Genomic DNA, 7,333 nt, shown 5'->3' on the forward strand with positions numbered 1-7,333 from the left:
AAGTGATGTGGGCTGGCCTTTGGAGACAGAGCATGAGAAATCAGGATGGATCCACATCACTTTCACAAGGACCACAAGCAAGCCATTTGAGGGCTACAATCCCCTTTTCCCTCCTGTTTTGTCTGTCTGCTAAGTCATCTTTCCCTCAGGAAAGTTACCACACAAAGTAAAACCCAGACTGCTGACAATCCCTACCAGCTCTCCTTGTGCTAATGTCACATTTTTAAGATGAGACACCAAGATGTGATCTGCAATATTAATACCTACATACCATACCAACACTGCAATTACACATTTACACCAGGTAACTTGACTTGTAACCATATCTAGGCAATTAGATACATTCCCAAAAGCCATAATTCAATCAAATTTTTCATTCTGGTCTCAGTCTCTCAGCAATTAAATACAGGAGGGGTGACACCAGGCATGTCCCAGCTCACCTGAACATCCCCACAAGTGTCTGCACACTTGGGACAGTCCTACATAGACTCTGAAGCTTTGACCACAAAGCTCTGAAGATCTTTTAATTCAGCTCTGCTCACATGAGTCTGTGTTCACCTGCTAAAGGCTCATCTCCTATTATGTTTTAGTAATCTAGTTAAATTCAAGGAAAAGTTCCACTGCAGGAGAGATCAACTGCAGTGAGAACTTTACTATTTATGTGTGCAAGGTTTTAATGTAACATGGAGTTTTCCTAGTTTTTTTTTTTTGTAGATCATGCCCTTCTGAGCCAAATACACAGGAAAGGAACAGCTCAGTCTTTTGCCCCAAGCCCAGGCAGCTGCCACAGAAGCTCTCACCCCTTTTAAGCATCAAAGGCAGCTTTTAGTCTGATTTTCCAGATGATCAATCCAACAGAAATCAAATCAATCAAATCAGATCAATCAAACAGAATTACATTTGCTTGCCCCTGAGGCTCAGATTCAGCAAAGACTTCAGGCTTTTATGACTAAAGGTTTCAGCAGGACACCCTGACCATTCCCAACTTGAACGCTTTGGGAGGAAGGGAAAAATTCTGGGGCATGGTCTTGCCAACAGGGATTCCCTGAGGGATCCAGGGACATCCCTGCTTATGCAACAGTCTCAGGTACACCCAGGATGTGGGAAGCTGGAGAGGTGATGGAGAGCAAGCTTTCCACACCATAGCCAAAGAGCACTCAGAGCTGACCTGCAGTTAACACCCAAGTGAGGAGAGCAGAAAAACTCCATCAGAAAAGAGAACAAACCCCAGAGGAGGGGGCAGCATCGCCCCTGTGTACCAGGACTGCTGCAGGAAGCAAGTCCCAGTTGGCATTGTAATTCCCAGTTGGCATCAGTAGCCCTGTGAAATAAATGAAAGTGCCTTCAAGGCATCCTTTTCCATCACAGCATCAGCCTGGTTTTCATCTCTCAATCATACAGCTGCTTCCCTCAGCAAATAGCTTCTTGAACTAAACAGCCATGTGGGAGAACCTTCTTTCCAAGAGGTGGCTGGAAAAGCAGCAGGAGAGGTAAGTGGAGACCACACACCCAAGCCTGGAAAGAGTCCCCAGCAAGACCCAACCACGCTGGCAGCTGCCTGCACCTTCCTGTTAAGCCCCTGACCTGCTGGGTGTGTGGGGACCCCACCAAAGGGGATGGTGTGTGCCCTGGCAGGGGGGCACATGAGCTATGGGGTCAGCCTCTGAGGTTGTGGGGTCGCTCCTAGAAGCCCCTGAGCATCCAGCTGAGCTCAGCAGGACCGGGTTAGATGTCAAAGGTGCACCACAGGAATCATCATGAAAAACCTCTCCAAGTCATTAGCCCCTCTTCCTTTCTTTCACCACTCCCATTTGATGAGTCCCTGGAAAGAGGAAGGTCAAAGATGAAGAAAGCAGTAAATACTTCCAGGGAGACACTGCATAGAGGTTGCATGGTAGAAAGACCAAATCCAACCTGGGTGTTTTCAACATCTGGAGCAGCATTCCCTCAAATACACTCCTTGTGGGGATTACCCCACTCACCTTCGAGCTCAAATTAAAATTTATAATGCTGACACTACAGAAAAATATCATGTCAAAGCCCTTCAGAGAAGGTAAGTGTCACTGGGTCGCCTCAGGATAACTTCTTGCTCTGCCTATTCCTCCTCTCTCAGCAGCAAGGCAAGGCACCAGGGATGCATCCACAGGCACATCCCACCACCATTCCACCTGGGTGCCCATCCTTCCTCCAAGGCGGGGTGCTGGAGGCTGCCCTTATCACCCCTCATCTGCAGGAACTCCAGAGAGCCTCTGGGAACTGGAGATTTGTCGGCATTTCCCATCTCACGTTTCCTACTGGAAATCCCTCCAGCTGGTGAGATGCTGTAATAGGTCCCATTTCATGGCCTAATGAAATCCATATGTAATGGTCAGAAAGATAAGTGACACATCAGGACTCGGGGATCTGCGTTTGGCCTGTAGCAGTTCACGTCTCACCCTCAGGCAGGGATGGCAAAGGGTTAGCACTGGTTCATCTTCCCTCCCCAGATTAAAAGTTCTATCTCCCTCTAAAGCTGGTTCAACATGGCACAAAGGAGCCCACTCATCCCTCCTCCCTTGATGTTATTACACTGTTGGTTTGTGTCTTCCCCTCTGGAAGATTTCCGGTAGGAAAATGCTTGGAGCCCAGGACCAGCACGCTGTACCACCACATGGAGGTGAGCTGAGGGTGGACAGGCAGCCTGACACACAAGTTCCAGTGATCACTGAGCCCAGCCTGCCCTGCCTGCTGTTTGGTCAGCCCCAGGGAAACAGCACAGAGCTGGATGTCCAATTTCAGCATTTACAAAGCAGGACGGAGGCAGGACCGCCTTCTTCCTTCCCATTCCCACCTGCAACTGAAGTTGGGACTGTTCTAAATACTTTTATCACCTGCAAGATCTGTTTCTTCACCTCACACTTTGGTCACAGGGAACTCAATTAGTGACCATTCTCCATAGGAAAAGCTGATTATTCTGTAGCCAGAAAAAGCCCACAGAAGGACATGGCTTCGTGTCCCACCATAACTTAGTGTAGGAGCCTTTGATGAGAACACTCGACTAAAGCTTCTTGGAAATCCAAGTAGACTCTGCAGTTTGGATTGAGCTTGTTTGCCAAAAATGTAAGTTCTCTGCAATCATCTAAAGCACATTTTCCACAGGTTGAGCATGAGGGTCCCTCAGTAGACGGGAAGCCAAACCTACCACATGGATCTTTACATCCAAGGCCTTTGGTTCAGGCCAAGGTATGGCTTTAAAGGAGATCCTCCGATTTTCTCCTAGATTCGCGATGTGTGAATGCATATCCAGACAACCACAGCACTTCTGGGCTCGGATGCCATCTGGAAATCATTACAGAGCACAGACTTGCTCCTGGGATTTCATGCACTTCCCGCCCGACATGGGAACAGCCTGTTCCTCATTGTTCGGCTGCTTCTGTTCCTCGACACATCAGCCATAGACAGGAGAGACAGAGCAAGTGTCTCCACACTGGGAGCTGCCTTTTTTCTTCCTGCCCTTTTAAATCACTCTTTTGTCCCCAGTTTCCAGCACAGCAACTCTCCCCACTGGCATTCCACGAGGACAATCCCTCCTGCTGGCACAGGGAGTGCTCCACACTCAGGCTCACACAGCACATCAGGACCAGGGCAGCTTCCAAAGCTCTTGGCCAAGGCCTAAAACCAACTGGAATGGAGAGGGTTTGGTTTTCCAGGCCTTTTTTTTTTTATTTTAAACATATTTTGCTAAGCACAGAACAACGCAGGAATAGAACAGAATATAAACTTCTTTCCTTTTCTAATTAATTTCACAAACTAAACAGGATCTGTAGCTTTCCTGAGCTGCCTCAGGGACTCTCTGGAGTGTCTCATATGTTCATATTTCAACCTCCTTTCTGTCTGCATTTTATGCATTCCTCCTCCCAAAATTTTGAACTCCCTCTCCCCTCTCTTCCCTGCTTTTAGAGAGATTTTTAAAGGCATTGAAAGGCTTCAGATGAAACACAAAGAGCCCAGTTCTCCATTGCTATATAATTTTTGCAGTCACTTCCACTACTGAAAAGCAAAATAAAATGTCACTGAGGACATTTCTGATTTATACTCACTTTCTGCCAACTAAATGGGACGGAAAAATGCTGCTCAGCTGCATATTCTGAATAATTCTCCTGATCTGATCACACATCTCAGAGGTGGAGAAGAAGCAGGTAACACGTCCCAACAGCTTTGATAACTGTCAGACGACCTCCCAGTCCTGCACTGCAGCAGGAAAGTCCGACAAAGCAGGAACATCTGGATGTAGCCAGAGCAGTTTGGGCATAATTACTGAACAAGCTTATTTACCATCTAATTGTTTCCAAGCGGTTTCATGTTCTTAATGCCGTGTCAAGAGCAAAGGCAGAGCACTCAACATCTTTAATGACTGACTCAAAGCCCCCCTCTCAGGAGTCACACAACGGTGCGAGAAGCAACGCTGCTCTCTGAGCTTTCAGCCAAGGAGAAAGCACCTCCAAAGAACTTTCTGCAGTGGGGTGGATGGGTAATGGGAGACAACAAATGAGCAGGAAAGAGAGGGACAATGAAAGAAAGACAAATTATGTTTTTAAGAACTCATTGTTATTCGCTAAACTCCTGTATGTGTTTTCCTGAATGAGGATTTGACTCATTCCATGAACAATGGGGGAAGAGCCTGCTCAGCCCCATATGTTGTTGTAGCCAATTGGAGGCCAGGATGGGAGCTTATAAAAATGGAGAATGACTTTTTACAAAGGTAGATAGTGATAGGAAAATGGGGAATGGTTTTAAACTAAAAGAGAGGAGACTTAGATTAAACATTAAGAGGAAATTCTTCCTTGTGAGGGTGGTAAGGACTCGACACAGAGAAGCTGTGGCTGCCCCATCCCTGGGAGTGTTCAAGAGCAGATTGGACAGGGCTTGGAGCAACCTGGGATAATGGCAGGTGTCCCTGCCCATGGCAGGGGGTTGAAATGAGATGATCTTTAGAATCCCTTCCAACCCAAAGCATTCTATGATTCTATGGAGGATGGATGGAGGGGCTGCTGAGCTGCTGGTCCTGAACCAAATACCTCAGACTAGCTAAAATCAGCAACACTTCAACATTTGTTCATTGACAGCCAATGTGTTACAAAGCAAGGAGAAAAAAAAAACAAAACAAAACAAACAAACCGCTGTTTTTATTGCCACTTGAATGTCAGCTGGCACACACTGCCTTGGGATAATGTACCCTAATTATACAGCCAGCCTTCCAAACACACTCTTCAACGCTGCCACATGTGGCATTTACAGTTGTGGTAATAATACAGCAGCCAGCCAAGAAGCAGAGCCTAAGCACACCTCTGACCTGCAAGTGACCCACTAATTAGTGGATGCCCAAGGTTAACGAAAGGAGCTCTTCATCCGAGGAGGCATGTTAGCAGCCTGAACTCCAACCTCAGTAAACTGGGAAATCTATGCCAGGAGGTGTTTACACATTCATTAGTGGCGTTGGCAAAACAAAACACAGCAGAAAAGCCCCTTCCTGGTAATGTTGTGCTCAGGATAAAATGAGAGGTCTCTTTTTTCTGCACGCAACAATTACCGCCGAGGTTAAACCCTAACGATGGAATTAGGTGTTGTACTTGGAAACTGCAGGCAGTCAGTTCCCAGCTGGCTCTGGATGCTTTGCCAGGGTTTGACTACCATCACTACCAAGTCACAAATCCCTTGTTTTACTCCTTTGGTTGGTAGTAAAGTGGTTCTAGATGGGTGAAATGACAAGTGGATTAGCACTTCCACAGACCTGGAAACATTTGGGTTCAGAGGGCACATCTGGCCCAGCACAAGGGTGAGAGACTTGGACAGCCTCAAGCTCTGCACTGGGGCAAGCAGAGCTGTGCTGTTTGCCACAGGGCTGGCTGGAGCATCCCCCAGACCCAGGAGGCTGCATTTCCACCCTCGCTCTTCCTCCCCTCCCAGAGGGAGAATTACACCACAGTAATCCTGAAAAGGGGCATGTCTGATTTCTCCACGGTGCTGATGGGTAGAGACAGCCCAGAGTCAGGGTCAGCCCCAGTCAAACAGCTGCAACTCAAACCACAAAACCAGGAGCTTTGGTGTGAATGGGTTGAGATTTCCCCATTTGCCTGTCAGTGCTCATATCAGGGCAAAAAGGGAAGGTTGCTGCTGTCTCCAGTCAGACACATCAAAGCAGCTCCCAGCTCTGTACTTGTAGCGGCAGATCAATAGCAGGGTTATTACCACAAACTGCTGATCCCAGTTTCCATCACAGAATGACATGGGCATGTCCCAAGATGTGCTCAATCCTCAGTTAAACCTCCTAAGGCATGATCTAGAGCTGACAAGAAACATAACAGGTGAAAATTGCAGAGAAACGGACGGGAGCAGAGGCATCCCAGGGCTGTGCAATCACAGCAGCACACAAGGGTGATGGATGGAGCACAAGCAGTTTATTATTGAAAAAAAAAAAAAAAAGGGAAACAGCTATTTTTGTCAAAAGAGCAATTTTGGTGGGAAAGCCCTTTTTTGACAGAACACCAAAAATCTGGAAGCTATTTTTAAATTTTCTTTTTAAAGAGGAGTAATCTAAACACTTCCAGCTCAATCAGCACAACCCCAGTGGGCTCTAAGGATCCCTCATTTGGGAGAGGGAGTGTCAGCTCTGTTGACAAAACTGATCATCTTTGAGTTCTGCTGATATTTTTCCTATGGAAATGAGACATTTCTTGGGCAGCCCATCACTCCTGGAGCTGCCTCGGTGCTCTGGGGTGACACAGCCCAGCGAGGGAGCAGTGCCACGTGTCCCAGCCAAAACCTGCATCCTCCATCCCTCCCTCAGCAAAGACACAGAGGAGCCAGACAGGAGGATTTCACATCACATTTCCCACTCAGGAAACTTCTCTGGACAACGCTGACTGCTTAGAGGAGAGTAAAAGGGAAGTCTGATTATCCTGGCGAATCTGTGGGCTCTATCTGATAAATTGATCCGCTGCTGCCAAAAAAAAGACTTCCCTTATTCCTCCTGCTTTAAGGGGGGGTGAAGAGCAGAGCACTGCACTTCAGACAGGTAATTTGCAGCTACGTTTGGGAGCAAGGATTTCCTTTGATCCCTACTCCAAGCTGGGGATTTTCAGCAAAGCTGCTCCCTCCACCTTACTTGTGGTGAAGGCAATTCCCCTCCAGCCAACGCCCATACGAGCAGCAGCCCCCCAAAACCAGCCCACTCCTGCAGGGAACACTCCAGGAGGGAGTTTCCACATCCTCCCCAGCCCAGCTAAGCAATGTGGAAAGCCAAAATAAAGGCAGTGATGGGAATTTGTTTAACAGCAAAGCAAACAAGTAGCCA

This window comes from Empidonax traillii, unplaced genomic scaffold (assembly GCF_003031625.1).
Source record: "Empidonax traillii isolate 1590-97213 ecotype Southwest subspecies unplaced genomic scaffold, ASM303162v1 scaffold1334:size128778, whole genome shotgun sequence".
Classification (NCBI taxonomy): Eukaryota; Metazoa; Chordata; class Aves; order Passeriformes; family Tyrannidae; genus Empidonax; species Empidonax traillii.